Source organism: Bacillus rossius (genome assembly GCF_032445375.1).
Source record: "Bacillus rossius redtenbacheri isolate Brsri chromosome 4 unlocalized genomic scaffold, Brsri_v3 Brsri_v3_scf4_1, whole genome shotgun sequence".
Lineage (NCBI taxonomy): Eukaryota > Metazoa > Arthropoda > Insecta > Phasmatodea > Bacillidae > Bacillus > Bacillus rossius.
In genome coordinates, this window is record NW_026962010.1 from 28,622,750 (window position 1) to 28,636,005 (window position 13,256).

General features: G+C 34.0%; 1 protein-coding gene across 1 annotated transcript in view; it reads left to right on the top strand.

The window, feature by feature from the left end:
• Nucleotides 1–13,256, top strand: part of LOC134541736 (serine protease inhibitor 27A-like) — a 325,260-nt gene that overhangs the window by 107,239 nt on the left and 204,765 nt on the right. The window lies entirely within an intron of this gene.

Consider the following 13,256-nt stretch of genomic DNA (forward strand, 5'->3'; position numbering starts at 1 on the left):
ATATGGTGGTCGTAACGTAAAGTGTAAGAATGACATGGTACTCAACCAAGATGGCGGGTGTAACGAAATATGTAACATTTATATAATCCAAGATGGCAACCGTAACGATAACTGCAACAGTGGTTTTTAATATTTTTTTAATTCGATTAAATAATTTTTTTAATGATTTTTAAATTTTTTCCCGATTTTCTAACATAAAAATTGTGGATTTTCAAGATGGCAGACGTAACGAAAATTGCAACGGTGACGTCATAATCCTATAAATGGCTTAACGCTGGCTTGAGTTAAGGATGCTTAAGCCAGTTTTAGGAATTTGTGTTCTTTCTAAGGCAAAAGACATTTGTGGTTTTTCGAAATCCTAATTTTCCATCGAAACGGGAATTTTTCCCTCGAAAACGGGAATTTTTTTTCTTAAAACGGGAAATTTTGAGTCATTTTGAGTCAATTTTGAGGAATTTTGAGTCAATTTTGAGGAATTTTGAGGAATTTTGAGTCCAAGATGGCCGCCGTGACGTCAGAGATGGACGTGACGTCAGAGATGTGGCTCGGCTCCCCGCTCCACAGCCAGAAGCCATGTTCCAGAAAATACATTCGTATACTACTGTTTATCATTCTTTAAGTAGTTTCTTGTTTTGTCAATTTTAAGAAATGTTGAATTAATGTTATTTTGTTTAAAACATAGTTTTAATGAAAGTAAAAATAATTTTAAAACTGCTGTTTTAATTAAATTAGTTCAATATATAAAGTTGGAAAATTTGTGACGTCACACCATCTGTGACAAGTCCCGGGTGGGAGTGGGGGACAAAAAATCATGATTCGTGTGACATAATTTATGGATGGCCCCTTGTAAGTGTACACGTGCATCTCTCAAAGCTCGTTGTTGTATTATCTGAAAGGGTGAAAAAAATTTATGTGTTGGAATACGATTGTAAAAAGTGAAAAAATGCAGATTTTTTTAAATAACATTATTTAATATGAAGGTTTAATTTTGGAAGTAACTTGGGACACTTAAACTAAACAAAAATTAATTTCCCCATAGAACTCAAGGAGACTGTATTGCGGTTTTTAAATATTTTGTGTTTGTGAATACTCGAATTATATTTCATACAAACCAGCACGAAAATCTGCGTAAGTTTCATTCTGTCCTTTGTCTTGAGAATCCGTTTGCCCGTAAATTGTTCCCCCACCACTTGGAAACTTCTCTCCCCTTCCCCAGTGACGCACGGGTTTCCTGCCACACCCCATCCTAGCACATTTCAGGTATTCTTCTCCAAAGACCCTACTAGTGCATTCTGTTAGTCTTCTATTTGTGAAGGATAGTTCATATTTGGATACCAACATGAAATTTGGCACAGGTTGTCTTTAACATGCCTTTGTGTAAAAATCATCGAGACACAACTCATAGTTGCCCCCAGAGCAGCCTTGGGGGGGGGGGGGGGGGGGTATGGCATAGAAAATATTTTTTTTACTGCTGGGTAACTTTTTTTTGCTGTTGAAATAATAAAATAATGTTTTCCTGTGCAGAAGGGAGATACATATGTGAAATATACGTTACTGTGCTACTTTGTGTTGTTATTGATTATGTGTGAGAATGTGAACATTAAATAGTATACTTATATTTGTCAGGGCCGGCGCGTCCATATAGGTGAACTAGGCAACCGCCTAGGGCGCCAAGTAGCTGGGGGCGGCGCAGTACGACACATAACAGCTGATATAATATGTTTAACGATTATTGAAACTAGATGAAAATTGATTTTTGTAACGGTTTGGAATGTTTATATTGATATAAGTAATTATTTAAAGTCCACGGTGACCTGTTTATGATTTGTAATAAGTAAAAAAAAAAACACAAGCCTGCTTACATTTGATTGTTGACAAAATATTAGGCTTACGTGATGTATTTTGAGGCAAGGAAATTTTTTTTTGGGGTGTCCTTTGGGGGGGGGGGGGGGGCATTAAGGTTTTTCGCCTAGGGCGCCAATTTACCTTGCACCGGCCCTGATGTTTGTCTATAGGTTTGTTTGAAAACTGAACTGGAACATGATGACATCCAAACGGAAACATAGTTTGGTAGAGGACTTAACGTCCATACCTCCTGCTGTTGAATGGGATAGATGCATCATGTGTCAAGAGGTCAGAAAATGGAATAATGTCGTTAGCTGAAGATCTGGAGGGATTCAGGACTCACGGCGCTCTACCGAAGTGGGTTCTTTTCTCCCAATTTTATGAAGGAAGTGGTATAGCCGAAACATTTATTTCACATGGCGCCAAATTTCAAAAGGTTTGCAGATACAAGTTTGATAGACAGAAGCTTAATCGAGTAAAATGAAAAAAAAAAGAATCCAATCAAGATTCCAGTGAGTCTATTTCGAAACGAGTGAAGAGGTCAGAAGCAAACTCTGTGGATATACGTAGCAGCTGTTTGTTTTGTGATGGAAGTGAGAAAGAAACACTTGTATCAGCACAAACACTGGACATTGGACCAACAGTAAGGTTTTTGGCACTGGAACTTGAAGACAATAAATTTTTGAAGAAATTTACATCCCCAGACTTTGTTGCTTTAGAGGCAAAATATCATAAAAATTTTATGCTAGCTTCAGAAATCGTGCTCGTGCAAAGGAACGCAACGAAGGAAGAAAGGAAGGGGGAGATGCAGACGAGTGTCGTTTGGTATATGGTTCTACCCTAGCTCATACTGTTCAAAACATTGAAGAATTACAATTAAACAGTAACGCATCACCAGTGATAAAGTTGGCCACCATCACAAAACTTATGGAAGAAGAGATGGCACAGCTTGGAATAGAAGGCTATCATGTCAACAGGACTAGACTAAAAGAAGAACTAATTTCGTATGCTTGGCACATTGTACTGCTAGTATTGTAGATGGTGCCGCCTTTGTGCATTGGCTTGATCCTTCTTCATCAAAGACTTTCGTCGACTTCACGCACAAGGTTTTCCTTTCAGCTGTGAAAGATCGCCTCCAGCATGTAGAAAGACTTGACATAATCTTTGATCGATACATAGAAGGCAACCTTAAATCCGATATAAGATCAGAATGAGGTAGTGGACAAAAAGTTATTGTGAAGCCCAGTACACCTTTTCCGAAGACATTCAACAAATTTCTTCTTGATGATAACAAAAAACAACTGTTTCATCTTCTTGCTACAGCGATAACAACATGTGAAAAAGGTAAAAAAAACTTCTAGTATGCAGTGACGAAGATCAAGTTACGAGCTCTGGCAACGTAACATTCAACAGTGAAGGTGTTGCACCATGCAATCATGAGGAGGCTGACAGTAGACTTCTATTACATGTGAAAAACTGTGTTGAGGCTGGCCATAAGAATGTTGCTCTTGTTACAGTGGATTCGGATGTGGTAGTTATTGCAGCAGCTGCCTTGTCGGAGTTAAAATCAATGGGTTTGCAAAACCTTTGGTAAGAACAAAACATATTTCTCATTAAGTGTGTTCTTAGAAAATATTCCAAATGATATCAGAGCAGCTTTACCATTCTTTCACGCTCTCACAGGGTGCGACACGGTCTCGGATTTTTATGGGATTGGAAAACAGAGGGCCTGAAATATTTGGAAAAGAGTGCCAGATATTACACCAGTCTTCAATCGCTTGTCAATCTCTATAGAAATTCAAGAACAAGATTTCAACATGATCGCATGGTTCACAATTCTTCTGTACGACACGACTATCACCGCAAAAAGTGTAAATGAATGCCGCAGGATTTTGTTCACAAAAAAAAACCCGATCGATCGAGAATATCCCACCGACGGAAGACGCTTTACGGCTACATGTGAAGCGTGCGATGCTGCAGGCGGTGATTTGGAATCAGTGCCTTCAACGTCAATTTAAAGTTCCAGAAATTACATTTTTTGGATGGAAAAGGAAATCCTCTTAGGGATATGAACCAATTTGGACAACTATTCCAGAAGTTTCAAAAGAAGATTCTCAGTTGATTTGTTGCCACTGCAAAACCATGTGCTCAAGGAACTTCAAGTGTGAGAAAAACTGTCTTACATGTACTTCATTATGTGCCTGCGACGGACAATGTGCAACTTAAACCAGCTTTTATGAAGTGGAAGATCCGTGATTTAAAATATAACTCTGACTCCATGCTCTGATCAAACATAAATGTGAACAAAATATTTGCTAAATGAGTAATTAATTGCAAATAGAATCAGTTGATCTGTGAACAATCATATATGAATGACAGAAGTTTTATAACTTATTCATCGCCAAGTAAGTACCTATTACACAAGTGAAGTAGGTAGGGAATGAAATTAAAATATATTTTATTAACTCTTAACATTTATGAAAACTAATTAGTGTAAATTTGCTTTCAATGAATTGCTACATTAATTTCAGTTCATCATTAATCTCCATATTCTGAACATATTAATGTTGATTCACAGTTATTATTGGAAATAAATAATGCATTTTAATTTATTTTTAATGTTATAACTAGTAACAAAAACCTAAAAACATTTTTCCTCACTTTCAATGCCATACCTTTTATTTATGAGCTACAGTATTTACAGTATAGTACTTTTTGTAGTATTTTAATGTTCTTAGCATTTTAAAGATCAATTTTGTTGCCTAACGACTCGTTAAATGAAAAAACTCTTAGAGACCTTTCTTAATGAAAATTTTATGATGCATATTTTTTACTTGAAATATTTTTTGATAAAAAGTGCTATTTTTGATCAATCATAAAAAAAAAACATTTTTCATTGACATTTTCACCCCTCTTTCCCCTCTGGGGGGATACGCGAGTTGTGTCTCGATTGTTTTTAAATAAGACTATGCCCAAGATAGTCCTATCAAAATTTCATGCTGGTATCCGAATATGAACTATCAAAAGACTAACAGAACGCACTATACGACCTTGAGTCCGGGATCTCAGGCGTCTCGCTGAGGCATCACAATGACAAGCCATACAGTACAACCTGCAAACATTTCCGTCGACAACAAGCAGTCGCTGTGCTCGTATACACAAGCATAAATATTCGTTCAACCTATTCATAAACAAAACTAAATTAACTTTTTTTATTTAAGTATCTGATTTCGGGAGGCACATATCTAATTTCATTGAAAGAAATGTCAATGACTTAAACAAATATAGGTAAACGACTATGAAAAATAAACATAGGCCTGTTCCGTTCAATTAGCACTTTTATTCATCCACCCTACTAATATTATAAATGCAAATTTGATTTTGATTGTTTGTTTGTTACGCCATCACGCCTTAACTACTCAACCGATCATCATTAAATTTTGCATACACATTGTCAGGGATACAGAAAAGGACATAGGATACCTATATTTCATAAAATAATAAATTATAGTTTAATAAACTAAAAGAAAACTTTAACAGCAAATATAACTAATATATCGTTGGGTGTAGTTATATTTCGTTGCTATGAGCAATCCGTTAGCACGGAGAAAAGTTTCCATAACTTAAATTGTATGTATATTTTTTTACTGGCGAAAAATCTTATCAAATTTAAAAATCTAAACAAAAATTGGTGAAAGGGTCTACGGAATTCAAAAAATGAATAACCTAGAACCACAAACATGCGATCCCGCTTCGAATGGTGATGGTCCCATACCGGTACATTTAGTGGTCTAAAACAAGCTCCCAGATGTTGGAATGAGAAAATAAAAGGTTCTCTAAAATATGCGGGTTTAGTAGTAAGTTCTGCTGACCCATGTTTGTTTATAAAGAATAACAATGGAAATAAAATTTTATTAACTTTGTATTTTGATGATGGATTGATCGCTGCATCGAGTGAAGATGATGCAATGGAACTTATTGAAAAACTTAAACTTGAATTTAAAATTACAACTAAACCTGCTGAATATTATCTTGGTTTTGAAATCAAACAAAGCAAGGAAGGTATTAAAATTTACCAACTTCATATATCAGAAGAATTCTTGAAAAATTCCAAATGAATGAGTGTGAACCTGTGAGCACTCCTATTTTAAAAGATGAAAACTTCATATCAAGGAAGGAAATCTCAGGAAGTAAGAATACTAACTTCCCCTATCGTGAGGCAGTGGGTTCCTTGATGTATCTAGTTACAGGAACAAGGCCTGATATCTCATACGCGGTGAGTGTTGTGTCTCGGACGCTTGAGAATCCTTCAGAAGGTGATGTATGTAAGGTGAAAAGAATTTTTCGCTATCTGAAAGGCACTCCCTAACTTGGTATATTTTACAAGAGTAATCACCATAAGGGAGTTCTTAGGGGTTACTCAGATGCAGATCTTGGAGGAGACTCATTGACAGGCAGATCAACTACAGGAGTTGTATGCATTTATTCTGGAGGAGCGATTTCGTGGTTCAGCAAGAAACAAGCCTCTGTAGCCATTTCAACAACTGAGGCTGAGATAGTAGCTTCGAGTGAAGGAGCTAGAGAGATGGTGTGGTTAAAACGACTTTTGGCAGAGATAACCGAATTCACATCAAGTACTTTATATGTTGATAACAATGCAGCAATAAGTCTTGCACAGAATCCGGTATGGCACAAACAAACGAAGCACATATTGATTCGTCATTTTTTTGTAAGGGAAAAAGTACAAGAGGGTGAGATTGTTATAAAGAGAGTTGACACTAAAGATCATTTGGCGGATGGATTCACAAAGGCTCTGCATAGTCCAACTTTGAAGAGACTGAATATAGAATTGGGACTATCTTAGTTTTCAGTGTGTTTCATAAGTAAATAATGAAGGAAGGTGTTAAAGTACACATCATGTTGTTATGAAACTCCTTTATTATGTGTGTAATCTCTATGCTTTTTTTTATACTAAAACAATAGTTATGTTTTAGTTTCTTGATTCTTCTTTTAAAATAATATGTTGTAGTTAATATAAAATTAACTAAATAAATGCCTTCTTCAATAATATGGTTTTATATATTTTAAGAACCAACTTCAACACGAGTTACATCTTTGCTTAACATACTTTTTACCAATTTCAGGCCAACCACACATAAGGAAAATTCAATTTTGTTGTTTACAAACAGATTCAGTTAAAATGTTTTCCTTGCGTATTTAATTTTACAATACAAACTTACAACTATTAACTGAACATACTTTCCTCCCCTTCTTTTTCAAAATGCACATTTGTCGACGTTTTAAGATTTCATAGAAAACGAAACAAACGTAAAATTTTAATAATTCATTTTGAGTAATATTATTATTTAAAATAGGATGTGAACAATGCTCCCCCAAAACTGTTTACACATAATTTGCAGAGCTAGACGAATAAACAATTTTACCTTTAGAATGAATTTTTATATTTTATGTAGTACTTTCTATCGCAACTTTTCACGAAATTTCTTTCTCAGCATATTTATTACTACTGACACGATTTACACTGATTGTTTTTAGGTAAATTTCAAGTAAATACTACCTATTGTAGCCGAACCCACGGTGCGAATTATGGGAAATTTTAATATAGTTTTTCGTTTCATGGTTCATAGACCTCAAATACAATTTGTGGACACGATAACTGCAGAAATGTTTTACCAATCACTTCTAAACTGATAAATAAATTCTGAAAGTGGAAAATCTCGATCAAGTTCGTTAATAGGCAATATCTGACCAAAATGGTAGAATTGGGAAAGGTATTCTAAAACCCGAAAAATCGCTATAACTCCCATAATATGAGAAATATAATATTCGTTTGAACTTATTAAAATTTGTACAAGTATTGGAATGAATTTTGGTCTTAGCTATTTTTTATACGACCAACCATAACTGTAAGGGGTTGATAAAACAAGGGGGTTTGAGGACAATAAAATATCATAGCTCCCAATGTAGGCACAACTTCGGATTTATGCGATTTTTGTATTATTTTTATGATTTTAATCTAAAACTTTCATCTAAAACATTTTTGGATTAGACAAACGTTTTCTGAAAGGGGTAAAAAAATAGGGGCGAATTATTAAAAATAATTCATAACGCCCTTAGTAGAAAACCTACCAAATCCGTTCAAATTTTTTGTTAATCTTTTAATTTTGATCTAAATATTTAGTCTAAAACATTTTTTGATTAGACGAAATGTTTTTTAAGGGGTTATATAAATAGGGGTTAGTTATAAAAAACCATTACTCCCTTAGAAGAACGCCATCAAATCAGTTCAAATTTTTTGTAAAACTTATAATTTTTATCTAAAACTCTTGTCTAAAATTATTTTTTACGATCCGAGCAAATATTGCAAGGGGTTAAAAAACAAGAGTTGAAGAACGAGAAAAAAAAAATCATAGCAAGGGCACAACTTCGGATCCGTACGATTTTTGTATTAATATAATAATTCTAATCTTAAACTTATGTGTAGAAAATTTTTGGATTACACAAACAATTGCTGCAAGGGACTGAAAAAAGAGTGGTATAATTAAAAATGAATTACAGTTCCCTTCTTGGGCATACCATAAAATCCGTTCAAACTGTGTTTAAATCTTATAATATTCATCCATAACATTTTGTCTAAGAACATTCTTGATAACACAAACCATTGCTGCAAGGGATTTTGAAAACTTTGGTATGGAATATGAGAATAATTAAAAGCTCATTATCATGTACTCTATGGAATTATTTTTTTGTCTTTGTTTACATTTTTTGTGTTGCAAATGTTTTCCTAAGTAAATTTTATGTTTCAAACCATTACTGCATGGGGTGGGAATAAAAACGATAGAAATATTAAATTTTATTACTTTTTTAACAAATATTTTTATAAAACTTTACAAACTTTTCCTAAAACGTTAAGCTGAAATAATTGTTGATAAAAAGAACAATTAAAAACCGAAGTTGGGATTACAAAAAAAATTACCTTAATAAGTATCAATTTAATCGAATTTTATTTTTAATACCTTTTTTTTTTAAATATTACCTTAAACCTTTGTCCAAAGGATATTTTTGTACGACCACGTATTAGTGGCAAGGATGAAAAGTAGTGTTTGAAGGTTGAAAACAATTACATAACTACTTAGTAGGTACAATATTAAATTCGTTTAGACATTGAATGCTGAATGCATTGACTTGAGAAAAAAAATTAAAAATAGTTTCGCTGTCTGGAATGCAAGAAAATGTTTAGTCGGACATATTTGAATATTGGGTAACATATCTATAATAGGATGCTATGTACATTAAGTTTTTTAAAATGTTCCAGAAGTTTGTAAAAATCTACAAATCACTTCCACTTTGAAATCTACGTACGCCTGTAGGCTTTGCTGAAATGAATTTTTATATCTATTTACAGATGCACACGAGATAGTTACATAAATGAATCATCCAGTGTCAACAAGTTACCAATTCCAAATTAATATGTTTCAAAAGGTAATATCAATACAAACTTTTAATTTATTACCTATCTTTTACTTTTTAAAAAATAGATGTTTCCTAATGCATAATGATAAATGCACTATAAACAAATTTAATTGGAAAATTAGTAAATTCACTTTGAAAAAGTTAATGCATAAAGTGGCTTACTTACATTCTGCACTTAACGATTCAAATATTGTTAGGTGTTTTACATTACCTGGAAGACATATATTAATATTATACAAATTGAAACCAAATTACAAAATTTGCATCTTCGTTTTGCAGATGACTTGCCATATAACGTGTAGGCCTATATTTTCTTTGAAATTCCATCAAAATCGGCTGCAACAAAAGACCTAACTATTAAAAAGTGTTCAACAATATTTTTGTTTTAAATTACAGCATTTTGGAACAGATGTTGAAACTTATACAATTTTAATTTCTATAAATTTAGCAATTTATGCATGCAGAAAAATTCTTTTTTCTTTCTTTAAAATACTTCGCAATGAAAAATCAGATACATCAAGTCACGATTAGGTTTTTTTAAGGCCTCCTAGGTTTAATATATATATATATATATATATATATATATATATATATATATATATATATATATATATATATATAAATGAAATTATTTACCTTAAGAAGATTAACGGATATTATTGTTGGCAAAACAGTTCACAATTATACTGACAAATTTGGACGTCGTTTGACTAAATGGATTTTGATTTATGGCGAGTTGAGTTTGACAGATTTTTTGATGCGCGCGAGCATGTACTGCACTTGCTAGCAACTGATAATCACAAATAGCGGACACGCAAACACACTACTTGCGCCTTACACATCCCAGCTACATCACAGGACGAGATCGCTCCCCCCCCCCCCCCCCTCCTCAGCACCTTCTTGTTTAGCTCTTCATAACTGCCCAACCCAACCCCAAACGCTCTAGCCAGACACAGTGGCGGCAGCTAATCCTGCTTGATTGACAGCAGCTACCCAGCTACGGCAATGCTCTCTATGAGGATATTCTTGAACTTTTTGGGAGGCTTTTGCGTGACCTCCGTGGCTCCTCCTTGATTTTGTCATTTCCTCCTTCCGTCTCCGGCCTGTCTCTCACTCTTAAGGTTGAGTCCTAGCCAGCTCTGGTCTGTTTCTGGCCCAGTAGATGGCAGCACTAACGTTCGTCTAAACGAATGAAACGCCTGTAGCGTTAGGCAACTTGTCATGCGCCTACGTCACGTCACGGTCCTTACGAACGAAGAGGGGGGGAGGGAGAGGAGGAGGCGAGAGTGGACTGCGGACCGGACTATAGTGCCATTGTCTCCAGAGATAATCCCCTGTCACTCAAGCTCACAAACCCTCGCTTCTCATCCACAGCACACAGGCACACACCGGTTCTTGAAGGGAAGGCATGGTCAAGGTTTCTAGAGAGAGGTGACTACAGCATTTATTCATCGTATGTAAGGCCTACTACGAAATTTTTTCAGGTGTCGTAAATCTTTACTTTTATCAATAAAAATCATGTAAGTTACTAAATGTGTGCCTCTATTCAACGAGATATTCTTATTATTTTCAGAAAATGTTCTATACTTAGAAAAATTGTCACTTATTTTTACTACTAAAAAAGTACATATAAACTGAAAATTTACTCACCATTTGTATTCCCCTGACCTACTTAGCTAAAGAGACATAGAGTAAATATGTATGTACTCGTAAGTTTGGCTAGTTTGGTAAAGGGGTAATTATTAAAAAAAAGTTTTTTTGTTTTTTCAAGCTGTTCCAGATTGTTTGTTTTGTAGCTACAAATTGTGTCTATATTTTATTTTTTAAATAATTTTTGTAGTTGTTGCGTAAGGCCGTGTCGATGTAAAACACATTTTCCCAAATGTTGCGCTAAAAACAATAAAAAATATAATGGCTTAACGACATGTAAATACTCATTGTGAAGAACAGTTTTATTTTGTACAGTAATTGCTATAAATATGGACACGATCAATAAAATATTTTTTTTATTAAATGAAGTTGAACGATTGTCCACATTACTCACCACTGAAAAACAAGACTGTATCAGTAATGCGGTAGGTATAGATTTGTTTCTTTCAACCATGGTTGGTGCGGTCTGTGTAGTGTAGTGCAGCTGCACAGATATTCACACCAATGTAGCTACACTGAGAAAGCTTGAATGAATTCAATGATTTTGCATGATTTTGAAACGTGTGCTTAAATTTTGTGTTATGTATGAAAAAAATTGAAGATAAAATTTCTCCGAATTTAATTTTTTCAGCCACGTTACGCAATTTCATTACAGTTCAGATAAAATTAATTAAAAATTAACGAATGGTTCAATTTGATTAGTGGAAATAATACAATATCCTCTGCAACAGCATAAGTTATTGAAGCAGCCATTTTGACTTAGTCAGAAGTGAGGTTATCTTTCACTTAGAAATGGAAAAATTATTTCTAATATTCATACTTTACTTTTTCACATAAAATATTCCACTATTATTCGTCACTATCATAGTACAAGCTTTACTCTCTCTGAGAAATGATCAATTTCCAAAGAATTCGAACTGCCCGCCTGCATAACAACACTACACCAGCTACACCACATCCAGAGCTGGTGTAAGTTGTGTAGCACAAACTTATACTGGCAGAGCTACAACAGTTGAAACAAATGCACAATGTGGAAGACTCTGACGTCATATCCGGTTGAAAGAAACGATAATATACAGATTTGTCTGCCTGTGTAGCCTGTGTAGCTACACCAAGTTTGAAAGAAACGAACCTTATGTGTCTCAAGGTTACGGCCATATAGGCTTCGGCCTGAAACGCACTTCGCCTTTCCTACCCAGACCCCTCCCGCACACTATTAGATTAAATTAGTTTAGGTTAGGAAAACAAAAGAGCGGTCTTTCGAGTCAGGCTCTCCTGCTTTCATACTGAACCATGTCGTACATATGAACTAATGTTAAAACTGGTTTAAGTTAAAAAATAAAACAAAATTAACACATTTTATAATTATTGATATTATTTTCACCAACATTTTAAATATAAATATAGAAATCAGAACTTACAAACATGCGCATTCATAACACCACAATTTTAAAATTAATCACGGTTACCTCTATATGAGAATACTGTCATTAAACTTTATTTATACCACATGCATACATACATATACGTACATACATAAAGAACCAAATAAATACGAATAATAGTTGTAGAAGCAAGTTATAAATAGTGATGATGATTTATGTAAATAAAAATTACTGCCTAGTATGGAATTATTATCGTCTAATAAAATGTGTTATAAATATCATCATAGGTTTTGTATATTATTTAATAGCTATCTAAAACGCTACAAATCATAATTTTCCTCATCAAAATCCGAAAAGAAAGATGTATAGAAAATATCTCATATCTTTAAAATCGACATATGATACGTATACCTAATATACCGACGTTTCAAACTTTCAATATATTAAACATTGAATTGTTTTATATTCACATTCCACACCGAAAAGAAAGTAATTAAAAATAAATTTCTTATACACAGTGGCTGTAACACGAATTTATTTCGGAACAGGATTCGAAAAGAAGTTTGGTCACTCAGAATGTATCACTGCATTTGTGGTTTGTAATTTATAGTGACGTGAAAGCTCACTTTGAATCATCAAATACAACATAAACTGACACAGTTGGTATTCATGTAAAACCAGCTGATGGCTTCGCTTTGTACAGGAAAATATTAGCACATGGAAAAAATAATCTCCACGCTAGAATAACTGATGGAAGCTGGCTACATACTATCAGTCACATTGGAATCTATCGTGAATTAATAACACTCCTGCAAGACGGAAATTCCTTTGAAAAGTTGTAGTACATGGACTTTATTTATTTCATGTGGACCTTAGTGATCT